Source organism: Lynx rufus, unplaced genomic scaffold (genome assembly GCF_022079265.1).
Source record: "Lynx rufus isolate CCGP_SWC_20201006 ecotype Redwood Valley unplaced genomic scaffold, mLynRuf1.p SCAF_11, whole genome shotgun sequence".
NCBI lineage: Eukaryota > Metazoa > Chordata > Mammalia > Carnivora > Felidae > Lynx > Lynx rufus.
In genome coordinates, this window is record NW_025814825.1 from 16,705,679 (window position 1) to 16,726,209 (window position 20,531).

General features: G+C 39.0%; 1 protein-coding gene across 4 annotated transcripts in view; it reads left to right on the forward strand.

Moving 5' to 3' along the window:
• The window catches only part of KAT6B (lysine acetyltransferase 6B), a 190,589-nt gene that overhangs the window by 153,110 nt on the left and 16,948 nt on the right, over positions 1-20,531 (forward strand). The gene's annotated exons all lie outside the window — the stretch shown is intronic.

A 20,531-nucleotide genomic window follows, 5' to 3' on the forward strand; every position in this document is an offset into this window, starting at 1 on the left:
TATTGGTAGTTTTTCCTCCTTGTTTGTATTATGTAGGGTATGTAAATGTAGTGCTAAGGCGACGTATGAAGAATTGATTCAAAATATCCAAGTAACACAAAGGCCAGGTATCTCATGAGAATAGTAATTTCTGACCATGTAAAAATCTGTCACTAGGAACGGTGCACTCCTTCATTAGCAGATTGTAGTCTATCTGATTTTAAACGGAAAGAAGGAAAATGTAGGAAATGACTTCATCTTCATAAGGTGCATATCACATGCAAAAACCACAGTGTAAATATGCTCGAGGAAAATCACCAAGAAGTAATGTTGAGTTCAAATCTATATTATAAGATACTGAAATATTAAAGCTGGGGTATGAAATGACCATATAGTAGTTTTGGACTGATTTGCACACTTTATTGTCATTGAAAGATATTGTTCTTTTTTTTTAAGTATTTTTTATTGACTATTTTTATATATTCAGATAACATTTCTAGTTATTAATTAATTATCTTAGTCTTATTTTTTGTTTCCTGATCTAGTTATCCTACAGAGGGCCATCTTACTAGGAGTTTACCATTTTTATCTTACAGAGTTCTAGGTGCAATCACTTCTATGGGCAAGTCCCTTTTTTTGTGTGGCCGCAATTTAGAAGCTGTTCATCAACATTATAGTTTCTAATGTGCATAGCAACCATCTGAGCCTTAACCTTTTGATACTTTGAGTATCTGCATGCCCACAGAATAAGGCAAGCTCCTTGGCTCAGTGTTCAAGGTCTCCCAACACCTAGTTCCAGCCAGTTTTTTGAAGTGTTTTCATGGGCTAATCTCTTTTTCTGTAGATTTTCTGAGCATGTTTCCATATTTCCATTCTCTGTGCAATCCCTTCCCTGAAATGACCACTTTTTCCTTCTCCAGCCTCAGTCTGTTCAGAATCCTACCCATTATTAAGAGCCACCTCAAGAGCGTCTTTTGCTTGATCCCACCTCTTGGAGATTCATCTCATTCCCTTCTTGGCTCCATATCTCTCTGGCATAGCACTTAGACTCAATTCCTGCTTTTGTGGTGATAACTGATGTTGAATGTCATATTTCCAACTCACTGTAAACTCCTTGGGTAACTTCTTCTTTGTTTTCAGTAGGACAGTACAGTCAATAATCTGCATTGGATGTATTTTTTTCTTGTTTTGAATTGAATCTCCAACGTGATATATGGTCACTGCCCACAATAACTTTCCACCTAAAATTAAAAAGGGACTAGTACTGACTGGATAAAAGTGCAAGTCTCTAAATATGGTAGCATCTTATTTGTACAACACAATCTGGTAATGAGGCGTTTTATTTTACATAAGAGAATAACCCAAGAACAAAGACATTCCCTTCAAGTACTAAATCTTTATGTTAGCCACTTTAGTGAAAACTGTATTTGAATCTGCCCTGTATTTTTAAACAGGAACTATGGAGCCCATTGGAACTTTTCTGGATTGCTCAGGGCCATCATGACAAATGCCATCCATTAGGGTGTGCCTGGGTAGTACAGTGCGGAGGGTATATTTTTAGATTTTCTCTTTCCTGTACCCTTGACATTGCCCCTAACATGAGATTGGGTTAAGGAGTGTGGGTGAATGATTTGAATGAAGTTGGAAAGGAGTTGGTGTTATTCCTTCAGAGGAATGGAAAGTAGGGGACGGATTTTATAATACTCAAAAAATGGGAACTGGTGTAAGCCCAATAGAAATTAAATTTAAAGCCAAAAAAATTCCTTGGTCACAAAGGTTTTAAAGAAGATAGAGTAGGCTGCTGAAAAAATGATAGCATCTCCTTCTTTGGAGTTACTTAAAATAATGGTAGATAAATATCTTCCCAGAATGATTTAGATCCAATCTTACAGAGTGAGGAGATAAACCCCATGACCTCTCATAATCCTTGTCAACCTCATAATTAATTCAGAACTCAGGGCAAAACAGATAACCAAGGTTACTGCTTTTCTAAAATGTGCTATGTTTTTAAGGTCCTTTTAATGGTTAGATTTATTTTATTTCTATTTTGTACGTGAGCCTGAGGGACTTTTGGTCAGGGGATATATTTTCAGTAATTCAAATAAAGTTGTAAGGCAGGAAAATGTTTTGTCTATAGTAACTGCTAGTTTAGGAAGCCAAAACGAGATAGCAGTAGGAAGAAAGCTGTCGCTGCCCACTTACACAAAGGATTAGAGATACAGGTGCAATGCATTGTGTAGTGTGTATGTAAAGAACTGCAAATCCAGAGCTTTGAACACTATTCTCCGGGATAGTCCAAATAGGAGGAATGGTCATGTATGGGATCAGATGCTGCCCTTGGAATAAGTTGTCTTCTCACTCTTCCCGGGACAGCCTGTCTCCAGTTTGTCAGAGCATGGCTCCCCAGTACGTCATTTGCAGAACTTGGCCAGAGTGATTTAAGGGTACCAGCTCCCAGCCTGCTTATAAACCACCTCATGGGTTTTGTGACTCTTTGCTCAGAACTTAAGTGGGAAGTGAAAGGAGTGACAAGGTTGAAGCTGGTAGCACATCTCTTTCTCCTGGAATCTGAGATTCCTTCTCTTAGTCAGGAAATTTTTAAGTCCTCCCCATCTCTGTCCACACACACATAGACACACACCTCAATCATGAGTTCATACTGTAACCTTGCATTCCAGATCAACGCCACCACACGGTTTTATTCTATCTTTCCACATTTCTATATTTGTAAGTCTCTTCTCTGACAGTGAGAAACTGGACTTGCAATTATCCACAACATATTTCCTTATGTGCTCAGCCCTAGACTACACATTAAGTAGTTGCAGAATTGCTTACTCATACCATCTAGAAATCCAAACCTCCTAACTAGAGGTCAATATTTGTATATGGGTTTTTCTTTTTTTTTCAACTTTATGTTGAGTGTATTTAGTCAAAATACTGTGTTCAAATGTTACTTGACTTCATTCTTTTTGATTTTTCCACCTTCAGTGTAGTTATTCATTTGAAATATAGTTAGGCTTATTTGTTTGTTATCCACATTTCAGTTTTTTCTCTGTCTTTGTTGCCTTTTGTTTTGAAAACATAAAACATGATTTTCAAAGTTAAAACTGTATTAAAGGGTACACTCAGAGAAGTGTCACTTCCCTTCTTCATTCCCTCTACCCACCCCCAGCCCTCAGTTCTTTCCTGCAAAACACCAGCCTCATTGGTTTCTCTTTTATCCTTCCCATGTTTCTTTTTGTACAAATGAGAAGATGTGTGTTTTCTAATTTCTCCTTTCTTACACAAAAGTGATCATACTATAGATAGTCTTTTACAGTTTGCTTTTTTCCAATTAACTGAAAACCCTGGCTCACTCCATTACTACTTCCTAGGGATTTTCTTACTGTCTTCTGTAGCTGCATGGTACTCCAATCATGTGGATGTCCATAGTTTATGCACCTGCTCCCCTGACATGGGCATAGAGGGTGTTTCCAGTATTTCACAGTTTTAAAAGGGTGCAATGAGTAGCCTTGGGCACATTTGGACTGATACATACTAATGTAGCAGTTTTAGTTTGTTATGTGTACTGTTGTTTAGGACTCTGCTTGGCTGGGCAGTAGATAAGCTGATAATGAGTTGTCTTTTACTCAGGCCTGCAGAGCCAGAACCCTGCCTGGGGAACAGGATGCAAAACCCATCCTCCTCAACTGACCCAGTGAAAGCAAACTGATTCAGCAGTAGGTTGCAGAATGTTGTGCCAGGTAGTGGTGAAAGAAGTTGGCATCATTAACTTACTGGTGTGTTTGTTGTAAATGCACTTATCTGATTCTAAACTGGATAATGGAGGAGAACGAAAAGAGTGACTTCATTCATTTTTTACCTCTCCGTGAAACGTTTGGTGACTAGGGGCACCCTGGTCTACACTCTACTAAACACCAGTGACAAAAATGAAGAAGACATAGTTCTTTCTGGGTGGTCAAGTTCACTAACAAGTCAACAGTTGCTGGATAGTATGTTCGTATAGTATATATTGGGAGCTCATAAGAAGTTGCATGAAAACATTCCTGACTAAGGGGATCTAAATCATGACTGTGTGAGGAAACACATCAGATGTTTGGGCAACTACAAAAGAAACTCCAGGTAGATGAAAGACTTAGATAATTAACAAAAAATGAAAACACAAAAACTTTTAAAAAGTGAAAAAAGGATATAAAATTATATGGTCAAGGACATCCTAAGCAATAAGCATTAAACCAATGAAAGAAATCACAAAAGAATATACACATGGGATTGACTATATAAAATGGTAAAATGTATTAATATTTAAAAGCAACCATAATGGGAAAGACGTTGGCAACGCACATGCCAAACAACTCTTTGATGGCTATAGTATTTAAACAAATATTTAAAAGGAAAGGTTTGATAGTGTTAAAGCATAAACCTTAATAGAAAAACGAGCAGACGACATAGAGGACATGAATGCAGAACGCACAGAAAAGGAGCATCCTTGGTGGCAGCCACACTGCTGACATGTACTGAGAGTCTCCTGTGTGCCAGCCACTTTCCTAAGATTCCTGACCCATCCAACCCTCACAACGCCAATTGAGACATTTTATTCTTGGTATATGTGTAAGGAAACCAAGGCACAGTTAACACAAACAATAAATAGTGCACCTGCAATTTAAGTCCGAGCACTTGGACTCTTAGCCTCTTTGCTCCAAAGTCTGTCAAGTACAAATGGCTAATTAAAATGTGGGGGGAAATGGTTGGTGATTTAAAAATATAAATTCAAATAACTGAAAGATTATAATTTTTTGCCTACCAAATTAGCAAAGCCTTTAAAATATACCCATATTTGGGGCGCCTGGGTGGCGCAGTCGGTTAAGCGTCCGACTTCAGCCAGGTCACGATCTCGCGGTCCGTGGGTTCGAGCCCCGCGTCGGGCTCTGGGCTGATGGCTCAGAGCCTGGAGCCTGTTTCCGATTCTGTGTCTCCCTCTCTCTCTGCCCCTCCCCCGTTCATGCTCTGTCTCTCTCTGTCCCAAAAATAAATAAAAACGTAGGGAAAAAAAAAATTAAAAAAAAATAAATAAATAAAATAAAAAATAAAATATACCCATATTTAAGTTGACATAGATGGACACTGTTACATTTACACTGGAAAAAGTATAAATTGTTAGACATTTTCCAGAACTTTGACAGTATATATCAAAAACATCTGAAAGGAATTTATTCTAAGAAAATCAACATACTTTAATCAGTATGCATTAATTTCATATTTAATGTAACAACATGTTTTGTGTTATTTTTTTAAATACTGGACATCCCTCCTCACTTCACCCTCTTCCCCAATTATAGCAATATAAACTCATAGTAGAAAGTTAGAAAAACATAGATAAATTACCAAGAGAAAATTAAACCCCTCAGACTTGTGGTACTCAAAGAGTTAATGTTTTAGTATATTGTCTGTCACAGTGTCATTATTTATTAATAGAAACAAAAACTGAAATAGCCTTGATAATTCAAAGATAAGAGAGAACCATTCCCCTGAGAAAATTGTGGTACATCCATATAAAGGAGTATTATTAGCTACTTAGAATTAAGAATTATGTTCTAAAGAATTGTTAATAAAATAACAAGATGCTTATAATAAGCAAATTTCAAAATTGTGTGTGCGCACACACACATACACACATATATATGTTCTCAATTGTGTAAAAAGTATACGCAAAGAAAGTAAAGAAACACAGTTCTAGATCATCTCTAGAATTAGAATTACAGGCAATTTTTCTTTTCTTACTCATACTTTTTACTGTAACTAAAAAGAAAACTAAGAAAAATCTGTGAAGGCCTGACCTAGGGGAGTGTGGCAATGAGGCTACATGGAAACAAGGCAGGTATTTTCCTGTTTATTCTGCAGCAGGTAGAACTCTACCTGGCACCTCGTGGTGCTGAGTCAATGCTAGATGAATGGATGAATGAACTGAACTTGGAAAGGTAGTGAGTGCAGCTTTGATCATGTTGCCTGCACTTTGATTTTGAAGATCCACATGCAGCTTTCCTTGGAGTTTGGAGCTCAGCAGGGGTATGCATTAAAAGGAGCTCCTGGCATACTGGCATAGTGGGCATACTGTGGTAGTTGAAACCATAGTTGTGGGTGAGGACAACTCGGGGAGAGTGTAGGGAAACAGCACTGAGGGTGGAGTGCTTGAAGTTCCAACATTTTAGGGACTAGGAAGGGTTTTGAGGATGAGGAGGTTATCAAGGAAATTGAGAAGGGTCCAGAAGTAGGAAGAGGATTGAAGAGAATGGTTTCAGGGAAGCCAAGAGGTCAGCCTTGCAACAACAGTAGTCAAAATCATAGCTGATCTTTGTGGACCACTTAAGTGTGTCAGGCACTTGTCACCTATCTGAATTACACAGGTTAATTTGCTCAATCCTTGCAGAGACCTAAGGAGGTTGGTTACTGTTATCATCTCTCTTTTGGAGGCACAGGGACATTAAGAAACTTGTCCAAGATCACTCCCCAGCCAGTGTTTAGTGCCCCAGAGAAGATTAATACACAGTGTAAGAAATATACTTTCAAGGACTGTGGTTTGAGTGGAATTTAAAAAGTGAATTCAGAAAGCTTGACCATCAAGGGCTGGGGGCACAGGAGCCTGGCTTTTGTTTTTAAGCTCCAGAGATTGGAACACTGGTGGAAAGAAGACCGGGGAGTAGTGACGGAAAAAAACAAAAGGTGATATCTAGATGGGTTGTTTAATACAGATTCAGAAGATGGGGCGCCTGGGTGGCTCAGTCGGTTAAGTGTCCAACTTCGGCTCAGGTCATGATATCACGGGCCATGAGTTCGAGCCCTGCATCGGGCTCTGTGCTGACAGCTCAGAGCCTGGAGCCTGCTTCGGCTTCTGTGTCTCCCTCTCTCTCTGACCCTCCCCCGTTCATGCTCTGTCTCTCTCTGCTTCAAAAATAAATGAACATTAAAAAAAAATTTTTTTAAATACAGATTCAGAAGAGGCATTTGACGAAATTCAATCTTCTTTCCTAATTTTAGATAATCATACATACTAACTAGAATTATAAGAATTCTAAATCTTATTATTAACTCTTTTTCTTGTTCGTTTTAGCCTTGGCATAATCTTGGAGAAGCTATAAAGAGTAGATGATAGTGGGTCCAAAAGTCTACAAACTTACACCTTTGGTTTTTTTGAGACTAGTGTATAGGCAACATGTTTATCAGTTACATAAATTATCTGCTAACTGTACATTTAGGCTTTCTTTTTTTAATTAGTGTCTGTTTATTTGTAGACTAATCATGTAAGTTTATAAGCAGATTCAATTCTTGGCTTTCTTTATCCAATATTAAAATATCCTGTAATGTCTCAGGGTTTGTCCTTCATGGAATAGGACTCAAGAGGAAGTAGGAGTGATTGAATTAGGTACTCATTTCAGAAGTCTCCTTTACTGACCTTTTCTGTGATTTAAATAGAGGGGTTTCACTGTGGGTTTCATGAGGAGTATCTACTATTTAAAAACTAAGTCTGTATTTAGTGAGTGCTGCTGGAAGGTGGGTGCAGATGACCCAGTTTTGTGCCTACAAATTATGACTTCGGTCACATTTTAAGTATAGTTAGCAATGTTCTATGTACTTCTCTTTTCTTAAAAATGGCACACGCACACATGCGCATAAGAAAATAAAAATGTAAGAAAAATAAAAAATATAAGAAACCTTGAGTACAGCTTAGTATCTAGTTTTTTTTCTCACTGAGAATTAGCAGGTTAATCTTCTACACCTTATTCTTTAGCCCTTTTGGTTCTAATGACAGGCATCTGTCTCTTAGTTAGGTACCTAGAAAGTCCCAGGCTTATCTTTTCTTAGTCTCCTTTTTAAAACTCTTGGCTGGTTTCCTAAGGAAGTGCTCCTTAGAACAAGAAAGCATTTTCTACCTGGTTTCCCGCTTCCTACTTCTCTGCCCTTCTAGGTCCATCAAGGAGAATTAGAAAGAAAGCTACATACCTCATCTCTACCTAGTGATCTTGAGAGGGTAACCATATCCTCTCTCAAAGAGAAAACTTCTTCCTCCACATCTTAGATCCTACTGGCTTAAATGTTGTAATGTACAATACCTAAATTCAGGAATACATGTCATAGTAGTTGAGATTGTCAGCTAGCAACTTCCAGTTTTAACAGTCTGCCTTCTAAATACAATTTGAGTTAAACTTAAGAATACTTTTATTTTTTAAAAAATAGAACTACCCTACGACCCAGCAGTTGCACTACTAGGTATTTATCAAAGGGATACAGGTATGCTGTTTCAAAGGGACACATGCACCCCAGTGTTTAGAGCAGCACTATTAACAATAGCCAAAATATGGGAAGAGCCCAAATGACCATTGATGGATGAATGAATAAAGAAGATGTGATACACACACACACACACACACACACACACACACACACACACACACAATGGAGTATTACTTGGCAATCAAAAAGAATGAAATCTTGCCATTCGCAACTACGTGGATGGAACTAGAGGGTATTATGCCAAAGGAAATTAGTCAGAGAAAGACAAATATCATATGACTTCACTCATAAGAGGACTTTAAGACACAGAAGAGATGAACAGGGAAGGGAAGCAAAAATAACTTAAAAACAGGGAGGGGGACAAAATAGAAGAGACTCTTAAATATGGAGAACAAACAGAGGGTTACTAGAGGGGTTCTTTGAGGGGGGGATACTAAATGGGTAAGGGGCATCAAGGAATCTACCCCTGAAATCATTGTTGCACTATATGCTAACTAACTTGGATGTAAGTGTAAAAAAAAAAAAAAAAGAATACTTTTATTCTTTTATTTTTTATTTTTTAAGAAATTAAGTTGAATACAAACCAAGCTATGACAAACTTTGATTTTGTTTGTTTGTTTTATTTTAAGAGAGAGAGAGCATGAGCATGAGCCAGTAGGAGCAGAGAAGGAGAGAAAGAGTATCCCAAGCAGGCTGTGCACTGTCAGTGCAGAGCCCGGTGCAGGGCTCAAACTCACAAACCATGAGATCATGAACTTAGATCAAGAGATGGATGCTCAACTGACTGAGCCACCCAGGCACCCCTAAGTAGGAGTGTTAATTTAGGAATCCAGTTGGTTGGATTCTAGTAAGCCATGTTTTTTTTTTGTTTTGTTTTGTTTTTTTTAATTTTTTTTTTCAACGCTTTTATTTATTTTTGGGACAGAGAGAGACAGAGCATGAACGGGGGAGGGGCAGAGAGAGAGGGAGACACAGAGTCGGAAACAGGCTCCAGGCTCTGAGCCATCAGCCCAGAGCCTGACGCGGGGCTCGAACTCACGGACCGTGAGATCGTGACCTGGCTGAAGTCGGACACTTAACCAACTGCGCCACCCAGGCGCCCCATAGTAAGCCATGTTTTACCTGACTGTTGGTAAACTCTAAGGAGCTGAGACTGTATATACAGGGGTCACTAACTTCTCTCTGAAGACAAGTCAAGTATAATTTCAGGATAAGCAGATTCTTCCCAGAAACTGGGTCCTAGCCTGACAAGCCCTGGTGACATATCCCATTTCTCTAGCAAGAGTTTTTGGGCGTTGCTGCACTTTCCTTTAGGTGATCCGAGAATGGTTATAGGTAAGCTCAGATCGTAATACCTTCAGCCCCATGGTGGCCAGAACTCAGATGCCTCTCACCTCATCCTTAGCAGCCTTTTCCTTTTACCCCAGCGAGACATGGGAATTTTGTCTCATCCATGATGGGGTAGAGGTCATGAAGCACACAATTGGGGCATCGTTTCTCCCTTTAGGTTGCAATATAAATATTTCACTCTCCCCCATTTCTGAGCCCCATAAGCCAAGCATCAAAGGTGTGTTTGAGGGACTGTAACAATGGCTCTTGGGGACATGTTATATGACTTAAACCCTCTTACTCCCTGTAAACAAATTGAATAAAGGAGCTATAAATTTGACATGTGGTATTTATTTGCTTATGCAACTTTTGCTTAATCGTTTTCTCTTTTTTCAGTGGCACTGACCATAAAAAATGCTAAAGGCTGAGCAAGTGCAAAGTCATTTAGAAAGTTGCATGGGTCTTTCATATATTTGTTGTTTATTGCCCATTTCCTTCACCAAAAGTAAGATTCCCAGGGGTAGAGACTGTTCTCTAGTCCCACCTCCTAGAAGAGCCTGACACGTAGTAGGTCCTTACTATTTGTTTAACTAAATGTTAAATGAATTACCATGAGGGGAGCTTTCTTGATGTGCTTTCTCTCCCCATATGTGATTCTTATGAAGAAGAATTGTGTTTTATTAGAACATCATCAGTCAGCTGTTGGTTCACTTCCTTCCAAATGCTGTCCGGTGTGCCCTGCTCCTTTCGAGGTCTGGTGCTTTTGTTTCAGTGCAGCCTCTTCAAAAGAAAGAAGATTGCCATTATCCACTATAAACCTCAGGCAGAGATGAGGGCTGTGACAGAATTCACAGTTACACACGGTTGGAGAAAAACTTCTCTTTTCCTGACTTTTATCAGATAATTCATTTCTTTATGCATTTATTTTGGAAGGAAAACTCCCAACTTTACTGTTCAGGAACTGTCAGGAAAGCTTTTTGCTTTGCGTAACTTTCCCTGGCAGCTCACCTCCCTGGGTGAGCGCAGTCAAAGCGATCACTGATGAATAGTAAGTTAGGCTTTTGAAATGGGGCTCAAGTCTTTTCCAGCCTTTTCTGAGAGAGTAACCCGTCTCCACACCTCCACCACGACACTTGATCAGACCAGCAGCTGTGTCTTCAGAGTTTTGCTGGCTTTTGTTAGACATGTTTGACTTCTAGAATCAAGTATAATTTTATATTATAATATTTTAATAGGATTCTAGTTTATAATATGATAAGGAAAATGACTACTTTTCCTTATTTTCTCATTATGTTGCGCTAAAAGCCTTTGCCATGACTGTTTATTACACTGGGCTGAAATGCAATGTATTTTAATATGTTAAAGATAACATCAAGGTTGGAAATTGAGCTCTCCGTGATTTATTCAGAGGTTGACTGTTACCGAATGCATTGAAATGAGTTGCATGAGGCAGTGTAGCTAACGATTTATTTATGTATCTTTTTTTTTAACAAAGCTTGTCATAAATATGAGCAAATAAATATAGCTCTTATGCAATAGTTTATATTCATTGTTTCAATGAAAACATTGTAAATATGAAGCATACAGTCTGTAGCTACCATTTTGCCTTACATAGTTCCGAATTTTTTCAAGATTTGGCACGCAGGTGGATTTTTACTAATCTTTTGTCTGTTTGGATTTCTAACATTGACCGGCATTTGTAGTGAGTCATTTCAAAATGCTGCTACCAGGGAAATTCTGTTCACGTAATTAATATCGACAAACCTGTGTTCAACAGTAAATGGAACCTTAACAGCACCATCACGAGAGCCAGGCTGATTCACTGCTGAACTCCAAGCCATGAGCACAGTGGGATGCACATAGTAGGCGTGCCAAAGAAAAATTTGTTGTGGGAGTGAGTGAATAAAGGCATGCCCAGATCTTATCTGTGCTCTTCTCTGTGTCCCCGACAACACCTGCCTCATTCACCTGGCTGCCTTATGGCAATTGGTGCTTAACCTGAGATCTCTACCCAGTCTCTGTGTTTTCCACTTCTTTATACCCTCCTCACTTCCTTCAGGAAATATGCTTTACGTGGGCTGTACCAGGGTTGGCCTAGGTGATAAGGATAAAGGATAAAGGTGAGGATGAAGGATGCCAGCCTTGCCCACAGAGCCATGGGTGGTCAGTGGTCAGACACACAGGATTCATCCCAGGTGTGTGATGCTCCGTGTTTGGGTGGCACACGGGGTTGTGCCAGTACTGAAGGGGAAATGCCTCCAACTCCCTTTTCATTTTCCCAGTTAAGCAAATGCATCATCAAAACAAGATCAAGAAAGATTTTGTTCTGATTGGTTGAGATTAATACTATACCTGGTTTTAGTTTCGAGGGAACCATTCCCCTTAAACGTATTTTCCAGCTTGTAGAATTATGTTTGAAACACAATATTCTAAGGTAATAGTTGGATGATGTCCTCTCATAATGGTGTTTCTATCCAGCACATCTATAATTTCAGCTGTCTGTAGGGTAGTATTTTTTTTTTCCACATCAATTTGTTTTGGGTGAAGCAAAAGATTTTCTCTCATTTGTTTAGAATTCTGGTAGGAAAATACGAGTTAGGAATCTGAGTTTTTTCCTCCACCATCAATTTGTGGTTAGTTTGTTTTTACTGTAGTATTAGTCCTACATTTTTACATGTACTAATACAAAAACCTCTGTTTTGTAATTTTTTCTATGGAGTCCTGCTTTGGGTTAACATCGTAGAGGAGCTCCTTTTTTCAACAAAATTGTTTTAAATTAAAATTTTAAATGCTTTCAAATAGCTGAGTGGATTAAGAGCAATTCAGTTATGCATGTAACTATTTGTCCACATTGAAAAAATATATATAATGTGATTATATAGCAGGAGGAATTGAGAAAGTGTTGGTGACATCTTGAGAAAATATAGGCAGACCTTACTGTATACGGTGTATTTGCATATATCCTTTTTGAGGGGCAAACTGAATCATTTAAAGTGAAGTAGAGTTCTTAATGTAAAAAGGAGCATTTCTTCATTCATACTAGACAACAAGAAAGAAAAAATTACTAGGGTCTTGTCAAAAGGATTCAGGATTTAACTTGAAGAGGTTCCCACTGGACAACGAATATAACAGTAAGGACAACAATTGCGATTAAAACTCATTAAATGTTTAAACTCACACATTTGTAATGACATTTAAAAACAAATTAAGGGGCTCCTTGGGTGGCTTAGTTGGTTAAGTGTCCAACTTCGGCTCAGGTCATGATCTCACGGTTCGTGAGTTCGAGCCCCACATGGGGCTCTCTCCTGTCGGTGCAGAGCCCGCTTTGGGCCTCTGTCCCCCTTCTCTCTGACCCTCCCCCATTTGCTGTCTCTCTCTCTCTCTCTCTCTTCCTCTCTCTCAGAAATAAATAAACATTAAAAAAAATTTAGAGGATGATAAGAATCAGTTCATTATCTTAAAAACTGGCAAAAAAGCATTGAACTTGCTTTTGATACCACTAAGTAACCAAATAGTAAATGAGGGAAGACATCTTTTTTTTTAATAATAATAAAAAAAAAATGATTACTATTTTTTTTGAGAGAGAAAGAGACAGAGTACAAGTGGGGGAAGGGCAGAGACAAGGAGACACAGAATCCAAAGCAGGCTCCAGGCTCTGAGCTGTCAGCACACAGTGCACAGTCCAATGCAGGGCTCAAACTCACAAACCACGAGATCGTGACCTGAGCCAAAGTCGGATGCTTAACAGATTGAGCCACCCAGGCGCCCGAAGGGAAAACATCTTTTTATAAACATATTCCAACTAACAAGTGAAATGACAGAATTAAGATATGACCATTTTGCAATTCTGCCAATGAATTAACTGATCTACCTAGACATCGAACTTCAACAGCAGCACACATTGTGAAAAGGGGGACAACCAGAAATTACATGTCTCCTGATCAAGGGACATACCGTCACCTATAGTTTTGCCAGAGGATCAAGCCTAAAGTCTGATCAAGCCTCTGGCATTTTTCAGAACACAGAGGAAAGAGAAATAAATAGAACTGCATCACGTGAATGCAATCAGCAAAAACCAGACTGGAAACTCTGTAGGTCAAATGGCCCTAGTTCATCAATAGATTAATTATAAGGAAAAGAAAGGGGGTGGTGAGGGGAACCCATAGACTAAAAGAGACTTGAAAGATATATTTTTTCTAATGGACAATACTATATTGTAGTACCTGGGGACATTTGAGTGATAAAAGTATAAGGAAACACAAAGGATTGTTATGAAAGTTGGGATAGTGGTTACTTGTGAGGGGAAAAGGAGGGATGATTGGGATGGGACAAATGAAACATTTTTCAGGACGGCTGGCAAACTTCTATTTCTTGGTCCTGGGTGATGATTACAGAGGTAACCAGTAAATGTTATTTGTTTAATGGCATTTTCTAGATCTGTGTTTTATTTTTGCCTTTTTTGTTTTTAACAAAAGTGAAGGTCTTAAAATGGGCGTTCACACCCAATGGTATCTATTTTGGAGCTTAGATTTTTGTAACTCTTAAAATGAAAACTTTGGTTTATTGGTGGCATTATGTTAATGATGTTTTTAAAAGAGATACAGTTTTTCATCTTTACTGCTTTAAAATCAAAATGCAAGTACATGGGTATTTGGGTATTGGGATCTTCTCCACTTCAGACTTTGCAGAGCCAGGTTTTTTTTTGAAGGAAATGTACTGAAATTTACCAGAATCGTATCCTCTGAAGTGCTGAGTTGAGTCCATTAGAAAACTGCATTCCTGTAAATTGTGCTTCCACTCTTAAACCTGGAGAAGCATAATTCAAGGGTGGTGTGTTAACAGATGGTGATAAAATGGTGTATTTAGACAAAGAATGGCCAGGCAGGTGTGGATGGGGGAGAAAATAGGGAACAGAGAGGCCAGAGAGATGGAGAACAGACACTGTAGCATTGGAACATCTCTTGTTGCCTTTCTCTCCATCCCTCCATCTGTCTCTCCCCTTTTGCCCTCTCCTCTCTCACCCTGTCTCACTTCCTTTCTTTCTTTTTTTTTTCTTTTTGATATAAAATGAGGGAAAGCAACACTGGCAGACACCATAACTATATAAAATTGCCCTTCCTTCCTCCTAGAATGCTGGGTGTTCAGCAGTTCCGATGTTTGGGACAGATCTTTAAGCACCAGGAACCATGCTTTACAAAAGAGAAAAGATGTTAAAATTTAGATTTTAAGAAAGGGAAGGTAAAAGCCTGGAATGTCTTAAAATATGCTGAGATGAAGTTTTGCTGATTATTTATTGCAAAACAGGCTTCCGTCTTCTTAAGATGATGGTTCTCTGTTCATAGATTAGAAGCCCTGCCCTGTGGTTTGCCCAGTGTTGAAGCTATTCCCCATGAATTTCAGGAAGTTAATGAGATTTTTTTCCTACCAAAACAGAAGATATGTCTGAGGACTCTGACAGCCTTCTACCCCTGCAGCTTTTCCCTTGCATCCTGTTAAAAACTTGGAAACCATAATGAATGTTTTTAGAGAGAAAATAAAATGAATGACGCCTGTGAATTTGTTTTAAATGTTGTTTATTTTAACAAATAATTTAGATAAATCTTTCCTGAAAAGGAAGAGAAATCATCAAGTTTCATCAATAATCTGGAGCTTTTCAGAGGATTACTTTGAAATACCTCCCTGCCAACTTTTCATAAATTGAGTATAACCTTTCTTTGACCTTATCACACATAATTAAATAGCTGTTGAAGGGTTAAAACCAACTAAAAAGCAATTCTGTATCTTGATCTCTATTCTCCTGCAAAATTATACAGGAAGTTTCTTTTGGTTCTCAAGCGGGGTAATTACAAGAGACAGTTACATAATTTACAGTTTCAATCTGCTCGTCCATAATCACACACTTCCACCTAGTTGTATATACCCCCATGAGTATCTGCCTTGTACTTTGATTTGTAAATGATGATTGCAGTGTGATTGATTGCTTGCCTGTAGCATATTGAATTGATTCTTAAAAATGAACTTTAGCTGTTAACATGTCTATTTGAGTTCCTGTTATTTATGTAGTTTGTGGTTCTTGCGTTCAAGCAGATGCATAGTAGTTAAGAAATTAAACTCCCAGAGCTTTTTTCCTTATTAAATTTAGAAAAGGGAGTGTCTGTATACAACCTAACTAGAAGAGTGCCCGGAACACAGTAGGCACTCAACTGTGGAACACACTACGAAACCATTCCAGTCCTTTGAAAGTTGAATGGAGATTCTTTGATTAACAGTGACCCCACAGTAAAAGGCTTACAGGGATAATATTGGTATATCGTGGCCAAAGCTGGGCTAATATTAATACATTGTTACTGAAATCTCAACTCTTAAGTGCTGCTGGCATTAGGGAGGCAGTCTCAACAGTGGACTTGGAGAAAGCTATCGCCTACTAACTGAAGGGGTAGTAACTGACGTCTTTAAATACTGCTGGTGATGATATTTCATACGGTTTTGTGTTTCCCAACAGCTAACGTCTAATTTAGCCAATTTGGACTTTAAGATTCCTGTAAGATCAACGGCTAGATGCCTACATGACACCTAATCTGCTGGCAAACCAGCCAGTCTCTTGGTTGAACACCTCATGCCACCCCAGCTTCCACCCTAGCCTGTATGTGCCGCATGTGTGTCAGAATGGGCTCGGTGGTAACCCTGTGGGGACACCACCATTTATCGCCAGAGGCTTTTTACCTCAAATCCTGTTTGAAAGAGAATGGGAGATAAATAAAAAATCAGCTTAAAAGAGAAGCTTTCGATTTCTGTAGACCAGTGGGATAGGACTGTTTGTCTGGATGACCTGAGGAGAACCGAAGATAGTTTCTTTACCTTTACATTTTCAGCATTAATTGATCAATCAGATTGGGTGATGGTCTGTGCTTTGATTTTAGAATGTTATCTCAAAAACTGACAGATTCCCTTTGAAATGTAATTCAAAAACAAAGAAAACTTATAGAGAGATTTGTATTCTCCACTTTTTCCTTTCTTCAATCTTGCTCTATATCTGTGTTTGCTGTGTGAAAGCTTATCACTTAGAATTACAACATTGTTCTGTTTTAGAAAATTATAGCTGGTACACACACACACACACACACACACACACACACACACACACACGATTTGGGGCGGGTTGTGGGAGAACAAATGGAAAGGAGAGTCGCTTAGGGCTTGGTTCTGAAATCACTGGCAGTGTCCACGCTTCCCCCTTAGTCTACGGGTAGGATTAGACCCTACAACGAGATGTGAACTATCACAGCTACACCCGCAGAACCTTAGACCTATAATAGTGAGCAAAAGAAACTCTAGTTTTTGCTTTTATTAGCTTACTTAAGGAGCATTTCCATTGTAATGTTTTAGCAACAGGAGAATGGTCTTACAGGTGAGGCATTACAAGTTATATGCAATTATTCTCTTGGAGCAGTTGCGTTTTTTGAAGTATGCATGTTTTTAATGCAGTGTTTAAAAACTTACAATTTCTCAGTGGTAAATTTTTGTTAGCAGGATTTTGTTTCTTAGAAATTGTGAAAAATTTAACCGAGTTTTAACTTGGAAAAATTAAATTAATTTCTGAAACAGTTTTTCAGATTGAATCTCTCACATGGACTTTTACCTATTTATAAGAAAGGAAATAATTTTAAAATGCCAAATAGTTTCATCTTAAGAATTTTGTGTGTGTGTGTAAATTTGTTTTTCCTAAAATGTGCCAGGATTTAAAAGTGATTTGAGCTGTGGAAAATCAAAAGAGGTCAAAGAGGAGGGCATTATTCTGACATGTCTTTCAAATTTGTATTCAAAGGCCATGATAGTGCTTTATCATTACCTAACTAGATGTGCCTCTGGGGGTGAATCAGAGCTTTAGTTAGATTTGTAATAGGCAGTGGGCTTCATGAAGAATGTGGTTACTTCCCAGTTATATTTAAAGAAAGTTATTTTTAAAAATTCCTCCCCAAACAGTTTAGTTTGGGAATAAGTGATATTGACGAGACCTCTTGTTCTATTATCATTTAAACCTTTGTCAGCGGTGCAAGGAAATTGAGAGAGACTGAATCTATTTCATATATGGTCATTTTCTTGGAACAGAAAATTATATTCTCCTAATCCACCAGGCCAGAACCTTGCTGGTGTGGTGACTCAATGCCATATATAAACAAATATTCCTTAAACTTCTAAATAAATAAAACTCCTGTGAAGTCTGTCACAGAGCTTTCTTTCCCCAGTGACCATCTCCTCCCTAGCCTCAACTCTTAGATGTGTCCATTTCCCCCAGGATTCACCATCTACTTGGATTTGTCATTAGTCACCACTGCTACTAGCATAGCCCTTTGGGGTGGCAGAGGTGGAGAAGGGGGATTGGTGTTTACCATTCTGGCCATGGTGTCATCCTCGGGACCCTTTGCTTAATATAACCCGTAATGCATCTCTGACCAGACTAACCTGAAAGAAGCAAGAGTTGAGATTGGGGTAAGGCACAGACATCTGTAGTTTGTAAAAGCCCCTACGTGATCCTAATGTACAATCAGGGTTGAGAACACTGGGCTAGCCTAGAGGATAAAGAAAGGAGAAATAGAGACATTCTTGGTGATTTAGATTATCAGTTACACAATTACCATTAATTCATTTTTGGCCTCTGACTGTGTCATAGAGGTCTGTCTCTGGCCCTGGTCATCCTCAATTCAGAAGCTTGTTCACAGGTGTTTCACCCTCCTCAAAGGGCACCACAGAGGAGGAGCATCCTCTTTCCTGCTGCCTGATGCCCTATTTGTGAGTTCATATAATAGGTGAGTTCCTATATTCCCTGGGTGACTGACATACAGAATGACCACCTCCTTCAAGGGAATCCACACCCAGTCACAGAATCATGGAACTCATCTGTTAAGTTCCAGCATGATCTGTAGGTTGTGCACAAACATACAGCGGCAGGGGAGTCATGCCTCTACCATACACACCTTCCACTGGGTAGGGTTGAAGAAGCATCATTCCTCTTGCAGTGGACTTGGCCAGGAAGCCGGGGGGGGTGGGGGTGGTACTCAATTCAATAAGAAAGTCTAGAGGTACCTCCACATAACTGAGCTAGAGCCCAGTATCCTAAGCAGTCTATGAGGAGCTTGTGAGAAGAGAGATCTTAAAAGGGCACTTAGAGAGACAGTCTAGTTTGTGACCCAGAGTAACCAGCCTTTCTTCCCCAGAGACCCGCTGTCTCCTTCCTCTGGGTTTCACAGGCTCAGACCATTTTCCCAGGGACACACTTGGGTCTTCGAGAACATTTGGGTCTTTGTTTCATCTGTCCTGGGACTGTCTCAGGGTTCTTCTGACGCCCTCAAGCAGTCATTGTTATTGTGGTTTGAAGGGCTTGCTGTTTCCTAAGGATAGTCCTTGAAGTTAAGGACTTAAGGGCCAAAGGGAATTTGGGGGGCACAGAACTATTCTTGCTGTGAACTGCAGTCGCCACTTTCTTAAGATCATTATTGAGGCAGAATATGTGGGGGTTTTTTCATGGCTTCTTTCTTTAATTAAATTTATATTTGGGTGGTTAGCTGGGGGGTAGGGGGAGGAGAACTTTTGTCTGAGGCACTGGAGTAAATGGAATGATTTTCAGATGCCTAAGGGAAAAGTAAGAAAAGCTCTTCTTAATCTGACCTTATAGAGCAGTCAGTCTTCTTCCTTTTGTCCACGTTTCCTTTCCCCTACATGAAGTATACCTGGTCACCCAAACGATCACCTTGAAATTTCATTCATTTACTATGTTGAACAATGATAATAGCTAACACCTATGTTGTGTTTCAGTAACATGCCAAGCATGGTTCTGCATCCTTTGTGCTTATTCGTTTAATTCTTACTATAACCCTAAGAGATAGGTATGATTATTCTCCAAATTTTATTGGTGAGGGACCTGAAACACAGAGAGATTAAATAACTTGCCCAGCCAACGTCACGTAGTTGGTACATAGTAGACCCTGGATTCCATTCCAGGCAGTCTGGCTCTAGCACCCTTGCTCTTAACCAACCTGTAGTGCCTCTTATGACCTGCCATACTTTATTTAGTAAATGCCGTATTGTTTTAAAATACCTGTGGCCTTGGCGCCCAACTTTTAAAAATTCTTGTCAGTTTTTATGTAAAGCGGATAGTCTCAAAGTATGATCCAGGGACTCCTGGGGATCCCTAAGGCCCTTTTAGGGACTCTACAAGGTCATAACTATTTTCAAAGTAATACTAAAGTACTACTTGTCCATTTCACTCTTAGGAATGTACATTGGCATTTTCAAGAACTTTCATGACCTGTGATAATCACAACAGATTGAGTACCAAAGCAAATATGAGAACGTAGCTTCTCTCTTAAGCCAGACATTGAAGAGATTTGGAAAAATATGAAACAGTGCCAGTCTCCTCACTATTTTTTTTAATTTTAGACAATATTTTTTCGTAAAAAATATGTTAACCCTTAATGGGTTTATTGGTTCTTAATTAATGAGTATTTGTCAAATTTCTCTAAAAATTAATAGATAATGGCTCTTATAAACAGAAGCTCTTAAATAATTTTTTTTTTTTTAATGTAAAGAGGTCTAGAAACCAAAAACTTTGAGAACCACTGATTTAACGTATAAACCCTTGGAATGCAAGTGTGGCCCATAGTATAGGAACTTGTTAGAAATGTAGGGTCTCCGGCCTACTGAATCAGAATCGAGTTGTAATGAGAGGTGACTGTATAATGAAGGTTGAGAAGCACAGGCATAGAATTTATGAAAAAAGCCACTCAGCAACTCAGTGATCTCTTGCTAAATATCAGTCTGGTGGGGCTTTGGAGATTCCTGGACCCACTTCTCTACCACCAAGTTGCTGGGTGAGGAAGGTCTCCTCGCCAAGCTGAGATTGTTTAGTCCTCCCATCCAGTGGCTCTCCTATTGCA